The 19930-nt window shown below is 44.7% G+C and overlaps 1 protein-coding gene across 1 annotated transcript in view; it reads right to left on the bottom strand.

Moving 5' to 3' along the window:
* The window catches only part of pea15 (proliferation and apoptosis adaptor protein 15), a 124550-nt gene that overhangs the window by 53415 nt on the left and 51205 nt on the right, over positions 1-19930 (bottom strand). Inside the window, exon 2 of the mRNA XM_080742140.1 lies at positions 9813-9873. The gene's annotated coding sequence lies outside the window, so the exon portion shown is untranslated. The remainder of the gene's footprint in view (positions 1-9812; positions 9874-19930) is intronic.

Genomic DNA, 19930 nt, shown 5'->3' with positions numbered 1-19930 from the left:
AATTCCTGATCTGCCTTCTGCTGTCTGACAGTTATTACATTTTGTTCCCCCTCCTCCGTCGATATAATGGCGTCAATGTCCAAGGCTTCATTTATGTACCGCATCGCACAGCAGCGTCGCTCGTCACGCGTTTATATGGTACACACTAGGGCATTAACGGCTTGTGATATTTGGAAGTTGACTCGACTCAGTAAAAAGTTGAGTTGAAGTCGACTTTATTGTTTAATGACGTCATCACACTGTTTGTGTGTGAACTGGGGGACAAAACCCGAAACCCTGTGCTCAATTCCATTGAAAAAACACTTGGAAAAGGATAGAATCATTCTTTCCTTGACAATAAGCCAGGGGTCTTCAACAGGGGGTCTCTCTCCATCTCTCTCTCTCAACTAAGGAGTCCTTGGCTTGGCCTGAAAACGTTGAAGACCCCTGCAATAAGCAATGCTACGGTTTGAATGCTGTACACACGTACACATGGAGCAAAAATAATGATAAAAAAAAAAATGTTTTTTGGTTTTTTCGACTTTCGACTTTCCCTGGTGGGAGTCGACTTGTGTGGACTTTTTGGTTAACGCCCTAGACTCACCTTTTCAGACTCCACCTAAACCCTTAGCACTACTGGAGAATCAATAACCATACATGAAGCTAGTTAGCATTTGTTTTTTAGGTTTTTTAGAAACCTTTTTTATTATTTTATTTTTCTTTACAGATTATATTGTTTTTCTAAATAGATATTATTTTGCATTTGTTATATTACTGTTGATGTACTGACATTTGTTTATTATTGTGATTTTTTATCTGCTTATTGTAAGTCGCTTTGGATTAAAAGCGTCTGCTAAATGCCTAAACTGTAAACTGTAAACTGTACATACTCAAGGGACCACATAAGGTGTCAACCTTTTTTGTGTTTCATCCTTTGGACAGAAATGTACAAATAATATGTTCTTGCATTATGCATTTGTGTCAGTAAAAATCAACACATCAATCAATCAATCAATCAATGCTGAGAAGAACTGATTTGAGGAATGGATTGGGCTGAATAAATGTGTTCAGCCCGATAAGAATGACGAGGAGATGACTGATTAGAGAACAATGGCGCTACTTTCTTCTGCAAGGGAGGGTTAATGTCACAAAGCTCTGTGTATGTTAGTAAAGTTTAAATATACAACAAGCAGCCACAAAAACCGTGTGGCTGGGTGAGGTTGCCTTTATTTATTGCGACCGTTATGTTGCAGTTACTATCAAAACCTCCACCGGCTGTCAGTCTGTCACACGTCACACTTTTGCCCTACTCATATCTCCGCCACCGTTGCCCCTATCCATGCCAAACTTTGCACACACACTCCTTGGCTGCCAAACCACAACCTTCATTTCTCACATGGCCCTCTTCTAGCGCCACCATGAGACAAATTCTTGCAAAACACGTTTTTGGACACTGCTACAGATTCTGCTACAGATTTTGCCCTAAAATCACGCAACGTCCAGTCATGTATAAAATATGGTTAAATGCATTGTATATTTAAATGTAGGCTATATACGTGCTTTTCTGCTGTTGGCTATCCATTCACATCATTCACAAGGGTGACTATAGATGTCCCAAAAATCCTAGCATATTTTTTATGTAATTACAGTGGGTTTCTTACTTTGATAAAATTATGTATAAACACAACAGGCTGGGAAACAACTCCTTTCTCATTTCGTCCTCCTAAAACAGGTCAGCAGTGGGTGACTGAGTCTGAACACTAAAGACAGATTAGTATAGACCTAGGGGGCACGGTGGCGCAGTCAGTAGTGCTGTCGCCTCACAGCTAGAAGGTCCTGGGTTCGATTCCCGCCGGGGGACACTGTGGGTGCTGGGGGCGTGTTCCCTCCTCCGCGTCATCAGTGCCCACACCCTAGGTGGGGTTGGCAAAAGGGCCTTTCTGTGTGGAGTTTGCATGTTCTCCCCGTGTCTCCTAGGGTAGATACCCTCACAAAAACATGCAGTAATCCTGGTCTCTATAAAGTCTCCCCCTGGCCAGCCGGGGCGCCTGATGGAGGGGAATGGAACTGGTTGGAATAACGTGTTCCTTCCACGCGCTACGTCCAACCGGGGAAGCTTCCCCTGTCAGGTGATAAGAAGCGGCCTGCTCACTCCTCATGCATTGAAGGAAGCATGAGCTCAGTTCGGGGCCCTCCCCAGGTTGGCAGAGGGAGAGTAGAGCCCAGGATCACAGCTTAGGCAATTGGCACCGGGTGAAAAAATGGGTTACAAAAATCGTGGGATAAAAATTTAGGAAAAAAAAAAAAAAAAAAAAAAAAAAAAATAAAAAGCAGTGGGTGACTGAGTCTGGACACTAAAGACAGATTTATATAGACCTACACTATTGTGGCGGCACTGGTTCACCGAAAACAGTCACAAAACATCATGTCCTGACTCATGCACACGACGTGTTGTGAGCTTGTAGATCTGCTACTTTTTCCCGGCACTTTACAGAGCATAAATTATTATAAATTAGGCATAACGCTACAGTTGATAATGCTAATATCCTCATCTGAACTTTGATTAAAATATCAACACATTCACGTTCAGTGGAACCAGTCGGACGTCAACCTGGCGGCGTCAAGACGCAGAGCAGCGCGCCGCCGCCAATGGAGGCCTGGGGTTACCTCCTGATTGGCTACCATTGCCTACGAAAGTTTGTGTATTCTCCCGATTAGGGAGTGTTACTGGTGTACCCTCCGTGGCGTTTCCTGAAGAGCTGGACACCGTAGTAATGAACACCATCACAACATAGAGCTCCTACTTTTCTAACAAAATGTGGTTTGTTTTAACCAGACCAATGCCTTCAGAATGGATGGCCGGATTCACATGAAACTTGGTGGGAGTGATCAGTAGTCGGAACCCAAAGAGGCAAAGAAACAGCAATCCTCCCAAGCAACACACACGCATGCACGCGCGCGCACACACACACACACACACACACACACACACACACACACACACACACACACACACACACACACACACACACACACACACAAAGTCTTTCTGGCACAAGCGCAAGCCAAAAGGGGCAGAGGTCAGAGAAACATCAACGCTTCCTTCTTCTCAGCCCAAAAACCTCGGAGCTAGAATTGCAAAGTGTGCACTGTGCATGTGAGGGTGTGGACATATAATGCATGTGTGTGTGCACGAGGACGTGTGGGTGTGTGAAGTTATAGAATCATGTACCAAGGGCTGTCACGATACGACATTTTGCATTACGATTAATTGTCACTTAAATGATTGCGATTAACGATTTAATTGTGTTTTTGTCGTTGACAATTACATTTATGTTTTAGGCTTTGAAGTTGCACATGGTAGATATGACACATAAATATACAAAGAAATTACTGACATATTTGACAACTGTATAGTTAAAAAAAGATTGTGATGCGTTGTGAGCTTGCAGATCTGCTATTTCCACTATTTTTGAAAATGGTTGAAAATATATGAACATTTTTCAACATGAAAACGATTGACAAAATAATTGTGATTACATAAAATAATTGCAATTATGTCAAATAATTGCGATTTGACGATTATGTAGACATTATATAGACATTATGTAGACAGGCGCAGGCCTACACATACTCTCTCCCTCGCACGCACACACACGCACGCTTACACGCACTCGCATACAAATACCTCCCAGACTGCCGATATATCTCCAGTCTGTTCATTACGGCTGGCGCAGCCATCACTAAGACAGAACAAACAACAGACAGATGAAGGAGAATATTGCCTTGACAGCCGGCCCGCCTCACCTCTATCTCATCATCCTATTATTATTACTCCGGGTGCCAAATTAATTTTAGGACTGTATGTCAGTTGGAATAAAAAACGAATTCCCACAAAAAAAAAACAATTATCAGCGCAAAAGACAAAACCTAAAATTAAATACAAATGCCCATCAGGCATGTGAAAAGAAAAAAAGAGATGCCTGCGCAGATTTCTCTCAGGCACTGGAAAATGTCATAAAACGTCTGAAAGCAGATGGAATATTTAATAGGGCTTTTAACCCAATAAACCCCAGCATCCAGCATGATAGAAAACACTCACAATGATCGTATCGTGGAGATTTAATGTACCGTGATATCGTCCTCCATCATGCACTGGGATCAATTCACCTTTTATTTGCCGAGCTGCATATCCGACTTAAACCCTCTATAATCGGTAAAAGGTGCTAACTAATATATGTACTTGATAGTCTTTTTTTTCCCACTCTACCAAATCTTTTTGCCAAAAAATAGCCGATCTACCAGCTCACAACGCGTCCTTTGTCCTTTGGTCACAATAATCGTGATATGAAATTGTAATAATTTCATATCGTATTGTGATACAGCAGTTTGCTTGTAGATAGACAACAGAAAATACACTACCATAGAGCCCTGAGGGACTCCTCTAGGGATGCATGTCTATGAATTTGTTAATTGATAGTTGATAACCTTACCGATCGATTAATTGATTAATTGATAAGTGGCGTTTTTTAGGACCAAAAGGAAAGTTCTATTAAAGTTAATGAGTGTCCACAAGATTTTTTTGTTCCTTTGACTTTTTTTCAATTAATTATAAACGTTTAATTTAATCGAAAATGTTCTTAACTATAGATTTTAGATTAATTGCTGACACCCCTAGATTCTGCTTGACCAAATGGGGTGTAAGTAGTCAACCACTTGCGTCCATATTCTGTGGGGAACATTAGCCCCAAAAAATTGCAGATCTACATGCTCACGAGGCATGTCACGTTGCAATGCTTTGTGAGGTAAAACTGGGGGGGGGGGGGGGGGGGGGACACAGGTCAGTTTTTACTAAGAATAGAGTGATCGAATGGTTAAAAGAGCGGTGGGCAACTGTGATGATTTTGTGCGAACGTGCTCACGAGCGTGCACACGCGCAAGTGATCGCGGCGGCGGCGCACAGTGATCGCGACGCACCGTGAACGCGACGCACGGTCGTGGCGTGTGTGTCTGTCTGTGCCAGTGACTGCTTCCACACAGAACTGCGACCAGAAACATGTAATCAACATTAACAGCTTGGTGAAATCAGCGTGCGTGTGTGTGACCCACCCCCACCCCCTGCGCTCATTGGAGGAGCCGCAATTTTGGATCGGGAAACTTCTGATTCATTTACTCAGCTCCAGACCAGAGAAACAGTCCACTCTGAGAGTGGGTGGGATCTACGGGCTGGAACCAGGCTACAAATACATTGGACAATGCACATAAAAAAGACTAGTACTAAGCTACTAGTATAGACTGAAGTAATTAAAGCAGGTCATGTTTGCAACAGCTGAAATCAATAACATATCAGTATTCCGGTATTAACCTGCAGGCCTCATTAAGTAAAGGTGGGGGCCAGTTGCCCATGTATGGGTTAAAATAACAGAGGGGTGTTGGTGTGGGAAGAAGAAGGGTGTTCACCTCTGGCTCTGGTATTGAACAGACCCCTCATGAGAGCCTGTACTGTGATTGGCCGGGCCGGGGGCCAAAGCGTTTACTTCCTGCCAGCGCGTCGCCATGGAAACACTTCCTACCCAGACAGCCTCGGGGCAAAGCGGAAAAAAACACCCAGAGCGTTGCCGAGGGACGCAGAGAGAGAGAGAGAGAGAGAGAGAGAGAGAGAGAGAGAGAGAGAGAGAGAGAGAGAGGATGAGGGATGGGTAGAAAAGAGAAAATGAGGCAAAGCGTGACGGGATGAGAGAAAGAGAGGAAGAGATATTCTTAAATAGAGAGAGAGAGACGTTTCATTGTTTGCCGTTGCAATTTGACACAGCCCTGTTTACACATTCCCCTTTTTGATTGTGCGTATTTTTCTTCTTTTGACCGTTTTATTTCACACTCGTTTCACGACGCGAGTGGACGTTCTCTCGTGCCAAAGAAGCCCCTTTGAATTGAGAGAGAGAGAGAGAGAGAGAGAGAGAGAGAGAGAGAGAGAGAGAGAGAGAGACCCACTCCCTCTCATGGTAAATGGCTTACATAATAGCATCCGCCGTGGACTGAAGACTCACCTCTTCAGACTCCACCTAAACCCATAGCACTAGTGTAACACTCCCCTTCCCTCGATGACCACACATGAAGCTAGATAGCTTTTTTTTAGGCTTTAGAAAAGTTTTTACTGATTAGTTGCGTGGTCTACAAACTGTATGTTTTTTTCTAGATTGATATTCCTATGCATTGTTGTTGATGTAGTGACATATTATCTTGCTTATTATAGTGATGTATTATACCTGTTTATTGTATTTAAATCGCTTTGGATTAAAATCATCTGCTAAATGCAAAACTGTAAACTGTAATCAGCAGCTGGAATAGTCATCGGAGTTGAGACAATTCCCCCTTCCTCTCTCCTCTAGTCTTTTCCTCCCTTCCTCCCCCTCTCTCTTCCTTTAAGCCGCCTCTTGTCCTATTCCTTCCTCCCCTGCTACAGACAACAGCTCCCATTGTGTCTCTGAGCCTTGTGTGTGTGTGTGTGTGTGTGTGTGTGTGTGTGTGTGTGTGTGTGTGTGTGTGTGTGTGTGTGTGTGTGTGTGTGTGTGTTGGTAAATGGACAAGCAGTGGATTCGTAAACGCGTGCGGCCGCGCGAGAACATTGAAACGCCACGCCACTCCGCTTCAGCGGACCGGGAAATGTGCTGGAACAATCTTTCAGGTCACATTGATTGACCTCAAATGCTGACAATTTTTCACAGCCACTCAAAAGCCGAGGTGTCAGAAAGCACACAGGCGCTCCATGGACCAGACTGCTACGTGTACCCTTTAACCACTTGAACCCTATAGGCAGGGGCGTCACCAAGGGGGGGGGGGTGGGGGGGGGGGGGGGTGGGACTGAGTTACTAGGGCCCAAGGTGGAGGGAAAAGTCATGAAAATGCTGTGTTCATCTCTGAATATATTTAATTTTTAAGCAAACGTTTGTAACTCAAATTTTGCTTCCGGGGGGTCCCTGGAACTACATATTTTGAGATGGGTGTCCGTGGTCAAATACATATCATTTTGGTGGTCCTTCACATGAAAACGTTTGAGCACCACTGACATAGAAACATAGGTTTTTTCCAAAAACCTTATAAGTATTTGAAATATTCAAAGACTTGCACAAACTTTCACGATAAAAAAAAACAAAAAACAGATCTACAAGCTCACAGTGCGGCACTGTGAGCTTGTATATCTGTATACCTTGTACCCAGGGCCCAGAATTTGGTGCGACAACCCTGGCTACATGTACCCATTAACCACTTGAACCCTATAGGTAGTATAGACCTACTTGACTTTCTACTTGGTCAGCCTGACCAACACTGATGCTGACCTTCAAAGGTATGGCTCCTCCGTACCTCCAAAACCTGATCAACCCCTACACCCCCACCCGTTCACTTAGATCAGCCAACACAGGGATGCTGACAGAACCCTTGCTAAAAACTCCAGGGCAAAAATCCACTCGTCCGAGACAGTTTGCCCTCCTGGCCCCCAAGTTGTGGAATAAACTCCCTGTCGCACTTAGAACAACGGACTCACTCGCTAGCTTTCGCCGTGGACTGAAGACTCACCTTTTCAGACTCCACCTAAACCCTTAGCACTACAGAAAAAAATCAATGACCACACATGAAGCTAGTTAGCATTTTTTTTTTTTTTAGGTTTTTAGAACTTTGATTATATTGTGTTTTTTCAAGATAGATATCCATTTGCATTTGTTATATTGTTGATGATGTACTGACATATTATCTTGTTTATTATTGTGATGTTATCTGCTTATTGTAAGTCGCTTTGGATTAAAAGCGTCTGCTAAATGCCTAAACTGTAAACTGTAAACTGTCAGCCCCCCCGAAAGTCGCATGAGCCAACTCAGCGACGCTACCGAGTTATAGAATAGTAAATCTTCGTCCCCACGACTTTCGGCACCTCCCCGTGGTCCAAGTGAACACAGCAAGCGCTCCCTACCTCCGTGTGGTCCAAGTGAACACAGCAAGCGCTCCCTACCTCCGTGTGGTCCAAGTGAACACAGCAAGCGCTCCCTACCTCCGTGTGGTCCAAGTGAACACAGCAAGCGCTCCCTACCTCCGTGGTCCAAGTGAACACAGCAAGCGCTCCCTACCTCCGTGTGGTCCAAGTGAACACAGCAAGCGCTCCCTACCTCCGTGGTCCAAGTGAACACAGCAAGCGCTCCCTACCTCCGTGCGGTCCAAGTGAACACAGCAAGCGCTCCCTACCTCCGTGTGGTCCAAGTGAACACAGCAAGCGCTCCCTACCTCCGTGGTCCAAGTGAACACAGCAAGCGCTCCCTACCTCCGTGTGGTCCAAGTGAACACAGCAAGCGCTCCCTACCTCCGTGGTCCAAGTGAACACAGCAAGCGCTCCCTACCTCCGTGGTCCAAGTGAACACAGCAAGCGCTCCCTACCTCCGTGCGGTCCAAGTGAACACAGCAAGCGCTCCCTACCTCCGTGTGGTCCAAGTGAACACAGCAAGCGCTCCCTACCTCCGTGTGGTCCAAGTGAACACAGCAAGCGCTCCCTACCTCCGTGTGGTCCAAGTGAACACAGCAAGCGCTCCCTACCTCCGTGTGGTCCAAGTGAACACAGCAAGCGCTCCCTACCTCCGTGGTCCAAGTGAACACAGCAAGCGCTCCCTACCTCCGTGTGGTCCAAGTGAACACAGCAAGCGCTCCCTACCTCCGTGTGGTCCAAGTGAACACAGCAAGCGCTCCCTACCTCCGTGGTCCAAGTGAACACAGCAAGCGCTCCCTACCTCCGTGTGGTCCAAGTGAACACAGCAAGCGCTCCCTACCTCCGTGTGGTCCAAGTGAACACAGCAAGCGCTCCCTACCTCCGTGTGGTCCAAGTGAACACAGCAAGCGCTCCCTACCTCCGTGTGGTCCAAGTGAACACAGCAAGCGCTCCCTACCTCCGTGGTCCAAGTGAACACAGCAAGCGCTCCCTACCTCCGTGCCGACCACCAATATTTTTCTTATAATGCTGCTGCTGTGAATGCAAAAAGCATGACTTATTTACAAAACTGCATCTGCCGCCGTGCAGTTTTTCTGTCTGTAATAGCATATTGAATCTAACGTGGGAACAGAACAATCTTTCCTGTGTGTGTGTGTGTGTGTGTGTGTGTGTGTGTGTGTGTGTGTGTGTGTGTGTGTGTGTGTGTGTGTGCGCTGTGTGTGTGCGCTGTGTGTGTGCGCTGTGCTGTGTGCTAAAATAACTATTAACTATGCAGCTGCCGGCTGCTTCTTGCTATACCGTTGTGTGGGGAAACATCACTCGAAACCGTGATAAAAATCACCCGAAAGCGGATAGAAAACGTTTTTAATGGGATTTAATAGTTCCCGTGCGGCTGGTATAAGGGTCCATTTGGTTACAGGACCACAATCTGTGTTATCCTATAGCCCCAGTGTGTCACTACACCTCCGTGCTGGTACATTTTTGAGCGGTGGTCAGCCGCTCCTCAGAGTGACTTTATCCCTTCCTATGTCCCTATATTATGTTCCTCCATAGCATGAGCTGCAATACCGCTGGTGACAAAGTGGCGCTGTTGCGACACACACACACACACACACACACACACACACACACACACACACACACACACACACACCACCGCTCACTTCAAACTTGGTTTGATTTTGTAATTTGTGTGTGTGTGTGTGTGTGTGAGATAGAATCTATCTCACTCTTAGTGTGATAGATTCTCACACTTACAGGTCTGTAACTCTGAGCCAACTGGAACCAAAATGGACCCGCATGGTTCCATTTGTACACTCTCAGAGTTAAATTTACACCGCACACTGTATGAATGGGTTCTCACCTCTTCAGCTGTATTCAATGGCAAACAGGCGGATTTCTTTCTTCTTCTTTTTTTCCAGGAACTGTCAAAAGAAAAAGGACAAAATGCACACATCAGAGGACTGATCTATCAGAATGATACTTTATTCTCAAGTTGAGTTCTGGCTGTGGCTGTGGGCGCTGGGGGCGTGTTCTCTCCTCCGCATCATCAGTGCCCACACCCTAGGTGGGGTTGGCAAAGGAGCCTTTCTGTGTGGAGTTTTCATGTTCTCCCCGTGTCTCCTAGGGTTGATACCCTCACAAAAACATGCAGTAAACCTGGTCTCTATAATGCCTCCCCCTGGCCAGCCAGGGCGCCTGATGGAGGGGAAAGGAACTGGTTGGAATAACGTGTTCCTTCCATGCGCTACGTCCACCCGGGGAAACTCTCCACTGTCAGGTGAAAAGAAGCAACTTGGACTCCTCACGTCCTCATGCATAGAAGGAAGCATGAGGTCAGTCCGTTGTCTCCCCAGGATGGCAGAGGGGAGTGTAGCGCCCAGGATTACATTAGATAATTGACACCGGGTGAAAAGTGGGTTACAAAATCATGGGATAAAAATTCCAGAGGAATCATGAACTCCATTTGTTACAGATGGTTCCATTTTGTACACTCTCAGTGTTAAATGGACGCTGAGAACCGTACGCCGCCCCATATAAAAGGGGGCCCAGATATTAAAGAAGCAGTTCCATTTGTGCACTCTCAGAGTTGCAGACCCGTAAAGGGGTCCCTCTAAGGTCCACTGGTGGGCCATGGACCAGATGTAGAGGAACAGCGATATTAGATGAGAGAGAGAGAGAGAGACAGAGAGAGAGAGAGAGAGATAGAGATAGATAGAGAGAGAGAGAGAGACCGTTGACCTCTAAAAGAACCTTTATTAAAACACTGCACAACAAAATATCACATCACAGTCACAAATATTGGCCTTTATGCACTACCCATTTACAAAAAAAATAAATAGTTCTCCCTCCTGCACAGAACATACAGTAGCACCTCCTCCTGAGCCCAGAAAAAAGATAAAAGTCAAAATTGTCCACTATTGTATGATAGGCAAACTCCACCCTAAGGTGTGCTGCCACCGGTCCTTTCAGTACCTGCACTGGGTCTATGTTCCCAGTTACCTCTGTTTTGTTTAGAGAGAGAGAGAGAGAGAGAGAGAGAGAGAGAGAGAGAGAGAGAGAGAGGGAGAGAGAGGGAGAGAGAGAGTGAGACAGAGAGAGAGCAGGCACGTGCACACATAGACATCAAAGAGGGCTTGAGCCCCTGCCCTTTTATCCGTTTGTAAAAAGTGCACTGTCAATGCAGTTTTTACTATGGTGAAAGAAATTGTATGCTTAATTCAGTGTGGTAGCAAGCAGCATGAATATAGTCGACCTCCAAGCTCACAACGCGTCGCTGAGCTTGGAGGTCGGCTATTTTCGATATTTCCACCAAAAGGCCCTTTTCGAAATTTCAGACCCTGCCTCTCTAATATTCTCTGCACTAAATGCTGAATCCAAAAGACCAGATCTGAGATGAGACTTAAACCAGAGAGAGAGAGAGAGAGAGAGAGAGAGAGAGAGAGAGAGAGAGAGAGAGAGAGAGAGAGAGATTGGGAGCGTGTGAAATGTATGGACAGAGTGAGCGGGCGAGAGAGCCGATAAGGGGCGAGAGACAACGGGAGAACAGATGTTGAGATATGCTGGCAAGCATTAATGAAGAGGGGGAAAAAAGGAAAGCTGGGCGATCCACAGAGAGAGAGGAGGGGAGGGGGATTAAGGGATGAAGTATACAGTTTACACACACGTGTGTGCGCACGCGCGCACGCACGCACGCACGCACGCACACACACGCAGGGGTGTCACAACAATTTCTGGGCCCTGGGTACAAGGATTCACTGCGGGCCCCCCATGAATGTTCTTCATAGGGGGAGGGGGTTTAACCCATTTAGACTGGGAACACATGTATATTTTGTGCTTTAACTAATGAAAAATAGCAGATATACAAGCTGCGAGCTTGTAGATCTGCTATTTTTTTTTATTATTTTTTTTATTGTGAACATTTGTGCAATATATTTTCAAATTTCAAAGTTTTTTTTTTAAAAACCCAGGTTTCTATGACAGTGTTGCTCAAACGTTTTCATGTGAAGGACCCCCAAAATGATATGTATTTGGCCACGGACCTCCATCTCAAAATATTTAGTTCCAGGGACCACCCAGAAGCAAAATATGAAATGCAATTAGCTCTTAATGGCCTTACTGGCTAGAGGCGGCAATGGCTCAGGAGATAAGAGCAGTCATCTTGGAATCGGAAGGTTCCCGGTTCGATTCCCTCAAGTGTCCTTGAGCAAGACACTGGAGAAACCCCCAACCGCAGGTGCCTGCCTTGCAATGTGGTTTCTTCCACTGGCGGAGTGTGAATGGGTCAATGTAAAGCACTTTGGAGAGAGGCGCTGTATAAACGCACCATTTACCACCTAATGTTGCTAGCCGCCTTCTATCATCTGTCTCGTTCCCTTCGCTCACATCTACCTTTCAGGGTTGAAGCCCTGTTAACAGACCATCATAATGGAGTCCATTTCAACAAAGCATTCTCCTGGCCTCAACTCCTTTTCAGTTAGGTTTCATGGAAACAGCACAGTGACACACAATATATTCACATGACATCACACTAATATAAATCATGGGTCTTCAACAGGGGGTCCGGGACCCCTAGGGGGTCCTCAGAGTTACTACAAGGGGTCCTCCAAATCTTTGAGCGATAGAACGCTTTCTTGCTCCTATTTTATATTAACCACTTGAACTCCAATGTCCATATTCTGAGAACTTCAGCCAAAAATAGCAGATCTACAAGCTCACAACGCCTCGCAGCGCGAGGCGTTGTGAGCTTGCAGATCGGCTATTTTCGGCAAAGAGGTTTGGTGTAGAGGGGGAAAGAGCAGACTAAGTACAGAGTGGAAGGTCAATTTTAAGTGTTGACGTTTCAAGTGGTTAATTACCGTAATTGCTGGACTATAAGCCGCACCTGCATATAAGCCGCACCTGCTAAATTTAGAACAAAAAACTAATGTTTACATATATAAGCCGCACCTGACTATAAGCCGCAGGTGTCCTTCCTGTTCCCCACTAGAGCGCCCATGGTGGCCATTAGCTATAAAAATCTATATATAAATCCTTGTTAAAGACCATTGTAAAGCTAACTAACTGGCCGTTAGCTGTAAAAATCTCTATATAAGCCGCACCGTTGTATAAGCCACAGGGTTCAAAACATGGGGAAAAAGCTGCGTCTTATAGTCTGGCAATTACGGTAACTGAACACAAATTTACATGAATCCAAAATACACTGATGATTGTGCTTGTGCTGGCAAACAATGAAACTATATGTAATCTATGTAAAGGTTGTGGGGGTCCCTGCCTCATCTCTCTCTCAACTAAGGGGTCCTTGGCCTGAAAACGTTGAAGACCCCTGTTCCCAGTGGATTCCTCGCGACTCGCGTCAGTGCAACCACACTTGCAATTTCCCAGAATTGCACCTTTCTTGTTTGATCTCTGGGAATATGTTTTATGTCGCCCATTTTGCTACATCTTTGTCGTTTCGTTTGCTGCCGTCTATTGGCCCCAGTGGCTTTGACGTCCTCTGCTGTGCTGCTAATGCATTATAATCAAATACATTTGCAGTCGGATAAATGGCCATTTTGGTTGGTGACTTTCCCAGGCGACCTCAAAGGTCGGGCAGCCACACAAATGAAACACCTGGCCATTAGGATAATGAATAGCCTGCCTGTGCACTGTACAATCCTTAGTGTTCATTTAACTTTGTCAGAAATGGACCCAGAGCAATGTTACTCGCTCACAGTTTCAGACCTTTTTCTGTAGTTCTACAAAAAGCCTTCTAAATCAGTGGTTCTCAACCTTTTCAGGCCGTGACCCCCAAAATAATCATATTTTAACTGCCCCCCCCCCCCCCCCCCCCCCCCACACACACACACACACACACACACACACACACCACCTTGACGAGCACTAAGAGTTGTGGCATTACATTTTGTATAACATGGTTCTGTTGTGAAAATAGCCGATCTACATGCTCACAACGCCTCGCGTTGCGAGGCGTTGTCAGTCTCTAATATTTGACAATTTGGACAATTTTTTATTTTAGAGGTATAGGCTTATTAGAAAATAATATCGCTTATCGTCCCATCCCTAATAGAAACACCATTCATTTTTCCCATTATGAGATGTTTTGAAAATATTTATATGGATAATTTTTATCCTGGAACCAAGCCATATCCAGCTTTCAAACATGTTCCAGGTTGATCATGTGATAATGGACATCTTTTGTTGGCTAGCTAGAGTTAGCTTATACTAACAGCTGTTTTTCTCTGATAGTCCATGCTGTTGCCCAGGGCAACGGTCAGAACAGCTTCGCTATTTGTGTACAGAGTTGTAAACTGTCAGCAAAGCTTATGTTGGCCGTGGTTAGTCACAACACATCACAAGCTACAGTATATCTTTGATGTCGGGTGGAAACCTTGTATGTCCAAAACCGCTAGTTTTGTATTTATCCTTTTAAAAATGATCTAAAACAAGGGTCTTCAACAGGGGGCCCGGGACCCCTAAGGGGTCCACAGAGTTACTACAGTGGGTCCTCCAAATCTTTGTGTGATAGAAACAATTTTTCGTCTTTTTTATAATCACTTGAACCCTAATGTCCATATTCTGAAAACTTTAGCCAAAAATAGCCGAACTACAAGCTCACAATGCCTCGCAGCGCTATTTTCGGCAAAGACGTTTGGTGTAGAGGGGGAAAAGAGCACACTAAGTACAGAGTGAAAGTCAAATTTAATAAGTATTGACGGTTCAAGTGGTTAAATATCTGAAAACACAAATTGACATGAATCCAAAATACACATCGTGCTGTGAAACAATTAAACTATATGGAATCTATGAAAAGGTTGTGGGGGTCCCTGCTTCATCTCTCTCTCAACTAAGGAGTCCTTGGCCTGAAAACATTGAAGACCCCTGATCTAAAATAGTGAAAATAGCCAATCTACAAGCACACAACGCCTCGCATCGCGAGGCGTTGTGTGCTTGTAGATCGGCTATTTTCACTAGTTTTGTGCAATAGTCTAGCATGATGAAGCAGGGCTTTGCTTTACAATAAAACATCCAACTTGGAGATATGAGGTTTCTGCTCGACAGTGACCATATGCACAGGATGTCATGAAACATAATCGAATGGCAAGTACTCACAACGGAGGCATGTCGCTTTCTTCCACATGCTAACTCTAAACCGGTGGTTCTAAATTAACATTTCTGGATCGAGGCCCACTTGGAAATATTGTTCAGGTGGCCGCGTGCATTTTCAGAGAATGTTTATTCCTATTCATCATTAATTTAACTCGTTTTTTTTCAAGAGTTTAAAGAAACAAATACCGTGATTCTCTTTTAGTTTTTTTGTTTTAGTTTTTTACATGAATTATTTTAATGTCAATATAGGCCTATATTAGCGTTGAACTATTTTTATGCCAATTATTTGGGGGTTGCAGTACCCTCACGGCCCTCCAGAGGGGCCCCGGCCCATAGCTTGAGAACCGCTAATAGCACGGTGCAGGCTTACAGTAACATGTCCTAATATGGTATTGTAGCTGGCTGCTTCAGAGAGTAACATGCCCTTATATGGTAGTGTGTCGCTGGCTGCTTCAGACAGTAACAAATCCTTATATGGTGGTGTGTAGCTGGCTGCTTCAGACAGTAACATGCCCTTATATGGTGGTGTGTAGCTGGCTTCTTCAGACAGTAACATGTCTTTATATGGTGGTGTGTAGCTGGCTGCTTCAGACAGTAACATGCCCTTATATGGTGGTGTGTAGCTGGCTTCTTCAGACAGTAACATGTCTTTATATGGTGGTGTGTAGCTGGCTGCTTCAGACAGTAACATGTCTTTATATGGTGGTGTGTAGCTGGCTGCTTCAGACAGTAACATGCCCTTATATGGTGGCGTGTAGCTGTCTGGTTCAGATACCAGAGGCCATGCTGCTGCTGACAGCTATATCTCACATACTTTCTGCACCTCTCCAGCCTGATAACAACCTATTGCATCATGGGGAGGATTGACGGCTTCTATCCCCGCAGGCCGCTCCTTGAAATCACTGCTTTATTTATGAGGGGATCAAACACACACACACACAGTCAAGGACCAAATGATCGACAAAGACACAACGAAATGATCAACCTCAAATCCCTGTCTGTCTCTCTGTGTCTCTGTATATATAAATATATAATTAGTTCATAAAGCTTGGCTAGATAGGAAGTCATAAGAATGAGCTGTCAGTGTCCCTGGTGGATGAATTTGTTAATGCTCTATACCAGGGGTTCTCAAACCTTTTTAGGCTGTGACCCCCAAAATAAACATATTTGAACTGGGGACCCTCACCCTGACAAGCACTTGGAATTGTAGGTATTACATTTAATGTGACTCGGTTCCGCAGATAAATATTGTGAATATAGCTGATCTACATGCGAGGCGTTGTGAGCATGTAGTAGTAGATCGGCTATTTTCACAATGTTCGCTTACTTAATATTTGACAGTTTGGCCAGTCCTGTCGAATATTTGAATACTTTGAGGTCGAATAATTCGAATACTAAAAATCACTATTCGTGAATGCCCTAGTGTGTGTGTGTGTGTGTGTGTGTGTGTGTGTGCGCGCGCGCGCGTGCGTGCGTGTGTGTAATCCATCCCTATAGTTTGGTATGCCACTAGCACAAGCTACAACCCCACAACGCGTAGAATTGTGACTTTTGTGAGCTTGCAGATCTGTCATTTTTCACTATTTCTGCGCAACACCGCCGGCCGTGCGGCGAAGTATAAAACAACGATTAAGCACTCGATCGATGGAAGGAAATGATTGACGCTAGCATCCCTATTCTGTATGATACACCCAGGAAGAGGAAGCTGCTGCAATCAATCGACAGATAGATAGATTTCTGATAGATGGATACTGCAGATACTGTAAATACTGTAGATCAGTGGTTCCCAAACATTTTGTCTCAGGGCACCCCATGAATATCGTTTTAATCCGAGACACCCCACCACATTATAATTTTCACTCCCAGCACCTTATATTTATAGCATATCGTCGTTGTCGGGTGGAAACCTTGTATGTCCAAAACTGTTCGTTTTGTATATATCATCTATAAAATGTACTAAACTAGTGAAAACAGCAGCTCACAACGCCTCGCAGCGCGAGGCGTTGTGAGCTTGTAGATCTGCTATTTTTGGATCTGCTATTTTTACAAGCTCACAACGCCTCGCGCTGCGAGGCGTTGTGAGCTTGTAGATCTGCTATTTTTGGCTACTTCTCAGAATGGCTATTTCTCAGAATGTGGACGCTAGGCTTCAAGTGGTTCATATAAAAAAGCTTCTATCACACAAAGATTTGGAGGACCCCCTTTAGAAACTCTGAGGACCCCCTAGGGGTCCCGGACCCCCTGTTGAAGACCCCTTGAGATAGAGGGTGGACTGATTGGAGGCAGCTGGTCCCGCCATAGCGACTGATCCATCTCAAACTTGTTAAAGTGGCGAGCAGCAGATGGCTTGGAGGACAAAGAGGTTTTTTTGCTCAGTGCTGGCGGTGCGGTAAGCAAGAAGTACATGCTGGAAAATTCATGGAAATGCTTCATTAGTGTTCCAGCTTTATGGGAGATAAAAATATCTCTGTGTGCCTCTGGGAAGCCAACGGAGGGAGGGGTGAGAGAGAGAGAGAGAGAGAGAGAGAGAGAGAGAGAGAGAGAGAGAGAGAGAGAGAGAGAGAGAGAGAGAGAGAGAGAGAGGTATAGGGCAAAAGCAAATGATGATGGAGCTGGGGAACAGAGAGAGAGACATTTGGGGAGAGGAAGAGAGATGTACAGTTATGTATGTATGTATGTATGTACGTATACGTACGTACATAACTGTATGTTTGTATGTATTTATGTGTACTGTATATACCGTTGTTCCCTATTGAGATTGGCACATTTCCTGGGGCAAGCTGCCCAGATCACACACGTCACACGCGTCTTCTTATTTTTTTTTCACTCTCAAAAAGCGCCTGCAATGTAGTGCATTTGAAACTACATTGCAGTGCACATCATGGGGTGATCACTGCTTGCCTCCTGGCAGAGCTGGCTAAAAGAATCCAACAATGAAACATTTAAAAAGACCCTGACAGAAAAGACAGTCTGAGTGGTACGTCTGTTGCGAATGTAATGGTGCACATGATGGGGTGGAAACCTTATACGTCCAAAACTGTTACGTCTCGAGATTCAAATTCAAAAAGCATCAAAAGATTTGCACACTCATTTTCAAAAATAGCAGATCTACAAGCTAGTGCCGCGCTGCGAGCTTGAAGATCTGCTATTTTTCAATAGCTAAAGTATAACATAGTTCCAGGTCTTAATACACATGGAGACAGGAGGTTTCTCTGCCCCTATGCTGAGGGTTGTCATGTGTCATTCTGAGCACGGCTTCACGGATAAAAGGCTCCAAATCCTCCTGCTGACGTCACTCGTCACACAGCCAGGCATCCTGCTGAGATGTGGAGTCGAAAATATCTCCCCCTCCTCCCCCTCCTCTCTTTTCTCTCTCATCATCAGAAGGCCAGTTGTCCGGATTTAAAAAGAAGCAACAACAAGGAACTGAAAGTTCCTATGATTGGCCGCTAGTTGCGCTGTTCTGGCACCAGAAGCAACATGTTCTCCATAGGATTCCGTTCATTTCCTTAATAAACATTGTCATAAATTCTTTATGGTTCCTGTCGCTAGTTTAAAGCCTTGTTTCAATCACCATGATATGCGATTTGTGAAAATATGGTCCAGTTTAGGGGTATGCTGTAGGAGGGGCTTGTGATCATAGGCTTGTGGTGATTCTTGCTTTATTTTCGGCAAGCTCAACAACATTCTCCCGAGTATCCCTGCGGTTGCACGTGACCGTTGGCAGCCAATAGCATTCGAGATGGTACCATTTCTACCAATGAACGTTCATTTCTACAATGATGGCGTCACCCATACAACGGCCAAAAAAGCTTCATTTGCGCAGCATAGAAACCAATGGCTTCCCACCGTCCATATTCTTTTACAGTCAGGGGCGTCAATTGGGTATGGCAGGGGTATGCAGCTGCCATACCCTGGGTCCAGGGGGGGAAATAAAAGTTACTTTTAAATATAAATCCATGAATTAAATAGAGTAAAATAACTACAAATGCAAAATGTAACAAAATGGTCACTTTAACAAGGTATTATAATTATTATTCTCCACACTTGTATTCTGCCCATCTTGACAAAATGGTAGCCTATATTCCCAGGTTCCGCAGGTCAGCTGCACAGGTGCAATGCATTATTGTTAATTGTGGCACGTTTACTAACATGCCAAGTTTAGCTGCACTTGAACAACCATTCCAGGCTGCCATATCCAGCCCAAGAAACCGTAGAAAAGACACCAGTCATGTTGCCATACCTTAGCTTTTTCTGAACTGACGCCACTGTTTACAGTCTGCAGTAGATTAGAGATTATCGTGATTGATTATGTGTGACATTATAGAGTATCTAATATCTAGGTCTTTATGATGATACTAATACTTGATAGTTAGGAGTCGAGAGGTCTTCAGTAGGCTACAGTAACTGTTGTTTTGGTAAAGCCTATCTTGTTATGGTACAGCTCATCCCAGAAGCCTTGAAGCCACACAGTATAACTCTTGTGTCTGACCATTATTCTTGGCAGAACTCCTTTACCACTGCCCAGAGTGTTAAACTGTACTTCTGTCCATGATATCATGTTACATAAACGTGACCACCATATAATTGTCTTGTCTCCTAATTTTCTCATGATTATTGATTGATCTGAATTCCACCACAAGTCTATGCTCATCGTTCTGCTCCTCATCCTCATTCTCCTCATCACCACTTGCCTCATGATCGTAGCTTAACCCAGTGTTTTTTTTTTTGCCCCTCAACGCCAAATCTATTCGCTAATTCCTGCGGAATGTTCGCCTATTACGGCATGACCAGAACTAGGGCATTCACGAATAGTGATTTTTAGTGTTCGAATTATTCAACCTCAAAGTATTCGAATAGTCGAATATTTGA

This window comes from Nannobrachium achirus, assembly GCF_963921795.1.
Source record: "Nannobrachium achirus genome assembly, chromosome: 14".
Lineage (NCBI taxonomy): Eukaryota > Metazoa > Chordata > Actinopteri > Myctophiformes > Myctophidae > Nannobrachium > Nannobrachium achirus.
The sequence above is the reverse complement of the archived record's forward strand: the minus strand, read 5'-3'. Positions and strand labels throughout refer to the sequence as shown.